At 38.0% G+C, this 8,903-nt stretch overlaps 1 long non-coding RNA gene across 1 annotated transcript; it reads left to right on the plus strand.

The window, feature by feature from the left end:
- The first annotated feature begins 1,411 nt into the window (after nucleotides 1-1,411).
- LOC130589721 (uncharacterized) lies at nucleotides 1,412-3,204 on the plus strand. Its single transcript, XR_008967360.1, has 3 exons — nucleotides 1,412-1,809; nucleotides 2,354-2,416; nucleotides 3,086-3,204. It is a non-coding gene; the product is annotated as an uncharacterized LOC130589721 (long non-coding RNA).
- Nucleotides 3,205-8,903: the final 5,699 nt, after the last annotated feature.

Consider the following 8,903-nt stretch of genomic DNA (forward strand, 5'->3'; position numbering starts at 1 on the left):
ACAAAAAGTGGTCAATTAGGTGTCCACATATTAGCTATTCAATCTGATGCTCAATAAGCTTCTCAAAGGACATGTCTGATCTACTAGTTATGGAAGTTATATACATATAAATATTCACATTTGATAAGCAATTTGGTTGCCTATATGACTATTAAAAACAAGTTTTTTTTTATGATCTAGTTAATTTATTAATAAAAATTTGTAATTCTATAAGAGAAATTCGAAACTAACATATACAAATACATAATAAATTTTTAAAAAAATTCCTTGATCAAATTCACAAAATTGTTGAGTAGATCTTGCAATGTGGAATGTCTCTCTTATAGTTCACTAAAGAATGCAACCAATTCAAAATCACAACCTAACGATTTGATGTAGTGGTCTTGGACCATTAATAATTATTTTTCTTAAAAAATTGGCTACTTACTTCTATTATGTCAATGTCAATCACTACTGACGAGGACTTTTCCATCCGATTCTTTTAAATATATTTAAAAGATATATTTTCTTTCACTAGTGAAAAAAAGCTAAATGACACTTTAAAAATGATCTGGTAGGGTCTGATATGGATTAGTTTAAGTGTATATTTTTGTGCGCAAAATAAAGGACCAATCAACTCATCTGGGTTCCACCTGAACCGGATTAGTCAGCAGAAATCGATTCAAATCAAGAGGATGGATCAGTTAACATATCCAATAACATGGCCCAAAAATCGTTGATTGAATAAAACTCAACACTTCACACTCATCAAGTAACCCTAAAGCCTAATTGTAATATCCCGTATTTAAGTAATACTAATTATCGGATTAATTATAAATTAAATATTTCCAAACTAACAAAAACAAGAATTATAGATATTAAAATATATAATAAGCTATTTTAAGTTTCCTTTATTTAATCTAACTTGTGGACAATAGAACAAGTATATACTTAAGTAAAAATTGAAATTTACAAAAGTGCCCCTATGAGTCTAGCACTAGCCCATCTTCTTCCTCCCTCCAATTTCCTTCTTTCTCGACATATCTTCATGTTCACACATGAAATCAAATATTCACCATTACATTTCAACACCCATGTCAGAAATCTTCTTCATTAGTCAATAAAATTTTCTACAATATCTCACAAAATCTGGAAGAAGCCTCAAAGTTTGAATTCTCAATCTTCCTCCATTAATGTAACTTGACCAAAGTTCGTAAGCTTTGAATTATAAACTGAACAGCAAGACAATGGCAACCTCCAACAAGTTCTATAAATACCGATTGATTCCCAAGTTTTGCCAACACAAAACAAAATCGAAAATCAGAAATTTTGGAGTTAATATTAAGCCAAAACTAATACAAAAAAAAAAAAATTAACCCACTGCTTGCTTCCTCCTCTGTTTTTGGGCAACCACCACGCACCACCATTCGCCACCCACGTCTGCCGCCACTACCCAGCCAACCACCGAACACCACTGAACCACCACCACGACGACACCACCAATCCTCACCTGCGCAGCACCACCACGACCCACTCTCGCTCACCTCACGCTGTACCTTCCCTTTCTCTGTCGTTGCTGCCACCGCAGCACATTTCCGGCGAAGCAGCCACGGTGTAACCACGCCGCAACAGCCCCTCCGCCACCCAGCCACCTTTCTTTCTCTCGCAGCACCTTTCTCTCTCCTCGACCCACCTGAACGAACCACCTTTGTCACTCCGGCGAACCACCTTTGTCACTCCGGCGAACCACCCTTACACCTTCAAACTCGCCGCTGCAGCCTCCATTTCCGGCGAAGCTTCTTGTCGCCCTTCCTCTGTTTCTGCCGCAAGGTATGCTGAACATACCTTTCCTCCCATCTGTTTTTATTTTTCCTTTGTTAAGTTTGTTGTTTCTTTTGGGCCCAAAGTACATGATTTATATTTTTACTGATTATAATGATGGACTCAAGTAATATACAACTTATTAAGTTTGTTGTTGAAAGTATTACGTACAATTATTACTACAATGTAAGTATAATATAATCTAAGTAAAATGACTTAGCTTAATTAATGGGCAAGTTGGGTGAAACAAGTTTAGCAAATACAATACTAAGTAGTTTTATCCTTTATAACAAAAGTCTTATCCTTTATTTTATTAAGTTCATATTATTAACCTTAATTTATTAATATTTAAAGTATGACAAAATTTATTTTATAAAAACTAATGTAATAATAATAATTATTTAAGTAATAAGAAGGTACTTATAAAGTTAGTAAATAAACGAATATACATAGTCCAACTATTATTATGGTTAACGAGTCAACCTTATAACTATAATAATAACATATGAGGAATGTTACCATATTAATCGTCTCGTTATCAATTATTGGTTAGATTAAGGAAAAAGGGATATTACAAGCCTCCCCCGACTATCAAAGTTACTAAGCAGGATTTGAGGTAACGTCTACTGCTAACACCCGCATTCCCTTTCTAAATATCTATTTTATGTTGATATTTATAATGTTTATGTTAAATGTATGCTTTTATGGATTGCGGGATATGAAATACTTTTTATGAACATGATATTTCATGACGTTACGTAATTGATGACTTTCGAAAGATTAAAGAATATGATTTCATGATGATTGTGAAGTATAATGTATATATAAAAAAAGAAATGGAACATGATAAACAAAAGTGAAAGATGGTTCTTGGCAGTACGATGTTATGTTGGTCGTGCACGTACCGTTCTATTCTATGGCGGAAACGCCACCTTCTGGTTAGGGGCAATTGTCCCTGGTGGCACCGCACTATGCATGGCTTTATGCCACCTTCTGGTTAGGGACGTTGTCCCTGGTGGCTATTGCCCTATGATTTATGATGGATGATGATGATGGGAGACGTCCCTGTATGTTATACTCGCCAAGATACCAATAAGATAATTATGATGATGATTATGATATGAAGATAATAATGAATTTATGTTTACATAAAATGTTTATGAAATGTTTTTACTCTATTCTCTCTCCTCCCTGTTTGCAACTAAAATGAATTGAAATGAATTTACGATGTTAGAGTAGTATGTTACTGGGCTTCGGCTCATGACGTTTTGTTTTTCTGTTTTAGGTAATGACGGGGATGACGGAATGGCGTAGCAGTGAGGAATAATTACTACTTAAATTATGCAGACTTTTATTAATATGTATTCTAAGCTTGAGAACATTAGTTTATGAACCTTAATTATGTTTCACCTAGTTATTTACGCATTTACTGGTTAGTTATGAAGTTTAATATTTATAAAGTTACGTTCTTTAACGAACTTATGTTGCCTTGTATTTTCCAAAAGGAAAGTACGGCAGTAACGCACCGACTAAGTTAAGTCTTCCGCTGCTAAGTAAGAGCTAATTAATGAATTAATGATGCTTAGGAGTCGGGGCGTTACAGAATGGTATCAGAGCCAACGGTTCCGAAACCTTAAGTAAAACCTTAAGGTTTTACGTATTTCAATATAAGAACTAAAATGGTTTAGGATAATACTTTAGCTAAATAAGATAATAAATAATAAATAAATAAAAATAAAATGGTTGTAGATAAATAAGGAAATCAATAAATATGAGTGTGAGTGATAGGACGGGAATGGGAAACTTTTACATACTTTAACGCTATTGAACGAGGTATGAGTATGTTATAAACGTAAAATGTTTTATGTGTTAGACAATGGCCTCAAGTGAAAGTGACCCTATTAATGGAGGAAATGCAAACCACGAATCGAGGTCACGCTCGAAGAAATGAGGGCAAGGATTGACGCATTGCGTAGCGACCCTGTTTTTGGAGATGCCACCGGAGATGCTAGTGATAACCGAATGGATTTAATGAGGCTGATGATGATGGAGCTTTTACAAGGAAATCGACAAAGGCCTAGGACTGAACAAGAAGAGTGCTCAAACATGTTCAAGAGGTTTCGGCTCATAAGCCCCCAACTTATGATGGAAAGCCAGACCCCACTGAGTTTGAAGAATGGCTCAACGGCATGGAAAAATTGTTCGATCACCCAGTGCCCCGATAAGTGGAAAGTTAACTTTGCAGTCTTTTATCTGAAAGGACAAGCCGATCTTTGGTGGAAAACTGCCAAGGAAATGCAACAGCACCTGGATTCGGATGGGAACATCTAAAGGAGGCCATGCGCAACCAGTTTTATCCTCAGTCATTGCAACTCCAAATGGAGTCGGAGTTTATTCATTTGAAACAGAGGAATATGACAGTCTTGGAATACGCGTGAAATTCAATGAACTTGCTCGATTCGCTCCAGACTTGGTTTCCACTGATCGCCAACGATGAATCGTTTCGAAGGAGGTCTAAACGTTGACCTTCAGGAGAAACTAGCAGCACATATGAGCAAATCCTATCAGGAATTTATGATAGGGCCATCAATGTCGAACGCAAGACGAAACTTAGAAAGGAGGTGTTTGAAATGGTAAGAGGAAAGGAAAACCTCAAGAAGGCCAATCAAGCAACATTTCAACAAGAAGTTGAATACTGGTCACATGGAGGAAATCGTAATCAAAGACAAGTTCCTCGGTGCAACAAGTGTAACAAGCAAGGCCATTGGGCAAGGGACTGTCGTAAAGGCACCGACCAATGTTATCGATGTGGTAAACAAGGCCATATAGTGAAAGATTGTCCTGTTCAAGAACAACGAGGCCACAACGTGAACAACCATGGCTTCACAAGGAATCAAGGGAATGGACAGAACTCCACTTATAGCGGCAATGCGAACAACAATCGTAATCCTCCGAGAGGACCTCCACAAGCTGGGAGAGTGTTCATGATGCAAAGAGAAGAAGCTGAAGCTGATGATACCGTCATCATCACTGGTACTTTTCCTATCCACTCTATACCCGGTTGTGTTCTTTTTGATTCTGGAGCTTCACATTCATTATATCTACTGCATTTTCTAGAACTTTGAATGCAAAACCATGCCCTAAATTCTCTGCCATGTCAGTTTCCATCCCAAATGGGAATCTATCTCATGTGATGTCATGTATAGAAACTGCCCTATCCTTATAGGAGGCTATGAGTTCCTAGTTGACCTAGTTCAATTTGAATTAACCGACTTTGTGTATATTGGGAATGGATTGGTTATCCAAGTACCAAGCCGACATTAATTGCCTTAACCATGAGATAACCCTTAGAAGACCTGATGGTGCAGTTCTTATCGAAGAAGAAAGCAAACCCCTTATCTCAACCTCAAAGTATTCAAACTACTTGCGAAAGGTTGTTACGGATACCTTTGCAATGTAATAGACCTAACAAAACCTGAAGACTCTTTGTCGACATCCCTATAGTAAAGATACCCTGACGTGTTTCCAGAAGACATACCTGGTATGCCTCCGCAAAGAGAAATAGATTTAGCATCGACCTTATTCCGGGAGCTGCCCTATCTCGAAGGCACCATATGAATGGCACCAGCTGAATTGCAAGAATTGAAGAAGCAACTGATGAATGCTCGAGAAAGGGTACATCCGACCCAGTGTTTCACCCTGGGGTGCACCAGTCTTGTTTTGTAAAGAAGAAAGATGGAATATAGGTTGTGCATCGATTATCGAGAGTTAAATAAGATTACCATCAAAAATAGATATCCCTTCCCGCATCGACGATCTTTTCGATCAGCTGCGAGGTGCAACCATTTTCTCCAAGATAGATTTGAGGTCGGATATCATCTTACGTATTAAGCCAGAAGATATCTCAAAAACCGCCTTCAGAACTCGATAGGCCATTATGAATTCACGGTGATGCCCTTTGGGTTAACCAATGCCCCAGCCGTTTTCATGGACTTGATGAACCGATTTTCAAGCCCTACCTTGATAAGTTCGTTGTTGTATTCATCGATGATATCTGGTATTTTCAAGAAACTCAAGTGAGCACGAAGAACACTTGAGAAAGGTGTTGGAAATACTAAAGAAAGAAAGTTGTATGCGAAGCTGAAGAAATGTGATTTTGGTTGAAAGAAGTTGCCTTTCTAGGGCACTCATTTCTGAGAATGGAGTCTCCGTTGATCCTCAGAAAATAAAAGCCATAATGGAGTGGCCTAGACCCACCAATGTCCCCGAAATTCGAAGTTTTATGGGTTTAGCTGGATACTACCGAAGTTCGTCCAAGACTTCTCAAAGATAGCTATGCCTATAACGCGATTGGTGAAGAAGTCGGTCAAGTTTGAATGGAGCGATGAATGTGAAGAAGCTTTTCAGGAGTTAAAGAAACGCCTTACCTCTGCCCCAATTCTAACCCTTCCTTCTGGTACAGATGGCTTTGTAGTTATAGTGATGCTCCAAGCATGGTTAGGATGCGTGCTGATGCAAAACGAGAAGGTTATAGCATATGCTTCTCGACAACTCAAACCGCATGAACAAAATTACCCAACCCATGATCTTGAACTAGCCGCTGTCGTATTTGCCCTGAAAATCTGGCGACACTATTTGTATGGTGTTCCGTGCAAAATCTTTACCGACCATAAAAGCCTCAAATACATCTTTACCCAAAAGAGTTGAACTTAAGACAACGTAGGTGGCTAGAACTCCTAAAAGACTACGACCTTGACATTCAATATCATCCTGGAAAAGCAAATGTTGTAGCTGATGCCCTAAGTCGAAAAGCTCACCTAAACACAACCGTGACCCTACCAAAAGCTATAAAAGATGATCTTTGGAAAATGAAAGTGGAGATCATTCAGAGAAAAGAAGGTGCGTACTTGAATGCATTGGAGTTGAGGCCAACATTGTTGGGAGACATAAAGGAGGCACAAGATGAGACCCAGAGTTAGAGAAAATAAAGAATGATGTAAACAGGAAGTCGCCAGGATTTGTGATCCAAGAGGATGGTACATTGAGATTTCAAGGAAGGTTATGTGTCCCCAATAAGGAGACTTAAAGAAGAGGATTTTAGAAGAAGCTCATAATGTCCTTTCTCAATCCACCCCGGAGGAAACAAGTTATACAAAGATTTGAAACAGACATTCTGGTGGAGCAACATGAAGCAAGAAGTCGCTGAATTTGTGGCAAGATGCTTGACTTGTCAAAAGGTCAAGATAGAGCACCAAAGACCTGCAGGGTCTACAACCTTTGAGTTCCCTACTTGGAAGTGGGATCGATCTCGATGGATTTCATAATGGGACTACCACCGTAACTCGAGGCATGAACTCTATCTGGGTGATTGTGGATAGATTGACGAAATCCGCGCATTTCTTAGCTATAAGAAATAATTGGAGCTTAGACAAGCTAGCTGAGTTGTATATGAACAAATTGTCAGGCTACATGGAGTTCCGAGTTCAATCGTATCTGATCGAGACTCAAGATTCCAGGCAAAGTTTTGGAAAGAATTGCAAAAAGCTCTTGGCACTAGACTCGACTTCAGTACAGCCTTCCACCCAGCACTGATGGTCAGACGAACGGACGATACAGACCTGGAAGATATGTTAAGAGCATGCATGTTAGATTTTCAAGGAAGTTGGGAGAAGTACTTGCCACTGGTAGAATTTTCTTACAATAACAGCTACCAAGCTAGCATCAAAATGGCCCCTTATGAAGCACTCTATGGAAGAAGATGTAGAACACCCCTTTGTTGGAGTGATATTGGAAGCTCGAATGAAGGACCCGACTTATACAAAGAAACGACAGAAAAAGTACGATTAATTCAGACCAGGATCAAGACTGCGAAAATCGACAAAAGAGCTATGCAGATCGTCGGAGGAGACCACTAGAGTTCATAGTGGGCGATCATGTTTTTCTGAAAGTCTCACCTACTAAAGGTGTCATGCGATTTGGTCAATCTGGTAAGCTTAGTCCAAGTATATCGGTCCATATGAGATTCTCGAGCGAGTGAATGACGTGGCTTATCGACTGGCGCTACCGACAGACCTAGATAAGGTGCATAATGTCTTCCATATATCGATGTTAAGAAAGTACATACCTGATCCAAGCCATGTGATTAGGCATGAACCTTTACAACTGAGAAACGACTTGACTTACGAAGAAAAACCGATTGAAATTCTTGACCGTAGGGAAAAGCAGCTCAGAAACAAAGTAATTCCCATGGTAAAAGTTTTATGGGCCAACCATTCGTCGACTGAAGCAACTTGGGAAGTTGAAGATCAAATAAAAGCGAAATACCCTCATCTATTTGCTTAGATTATTATGTATGTTTATCATGTTTGATCTGCATATGTTATCTAAAGTATGAATATGTTTTACTTTCATAATGATTTTTGATATGCATTGCATGACCTTATTTTGACTTAGTAAGTTTCGAGGACGAAACTTTTTCTAAGGGGTGAGGATGTAATATCCCGTATTTAAGTATACTAATTATCGGATTAATTATAAATTAAATATTTTCAAACTAACAAAACAAGAATTATAGATATTAAAATATATAATAAGCTATTTTAAGTTTCCTTTATTTAATCTAACTTGTGGACAATAGAACAAGTATATACTTAAGTAAAAATTGAAATTTACAAAAGTGCCCTATGAGTCTAGCACTAGCCCATCTTCTTCTCCTCCAATTTCCTTCTTTCTCGCATTATCTTCATGTTCACACATGAAATCAATATTCACCATTACATTCAACACCCATGTCAGAATCTTTTCATTAGTCAATAAAATTTTCTACAATATCTCACAAAATCTGGAAGAAGCCTCAAAGTTTGATTCTCAATCTTCCTCCTTATTAACTTGACCAAAGTTGTAAGCTTTGAATATTAAACTGAACAGCAAGACAATGGCAACCTCCAACAAGTTCTATAAATACCGATTGATTCCCAAGTTTTGCCACCAACACAAAATCGAAATCAGGAAATTTTGGAGTTAATATTAGCCAAAACTATACAAAAAAAAAAAATTAACCATGCTTGCTTCCTCCTCTGTTTTTGGGCAACCACCACGCCACC

The sequence above is a fragment of the Beta vulgaris genome, chromosome 8, assembly GCF_026745355.1.
Source record: "Beta vulgaris subsp. vulgaris cultivar EL10 chromosome 8, EL10.2, whole genome shotgun sequence".
NCBI classification, from domain to species: domain Eukaryota; kingdom Viridiplantae; phylum Streptophyta; class Magnoliopsida; order Caryophyllales; family Amaranthaceae; genus Beta; species Beta vulgaris.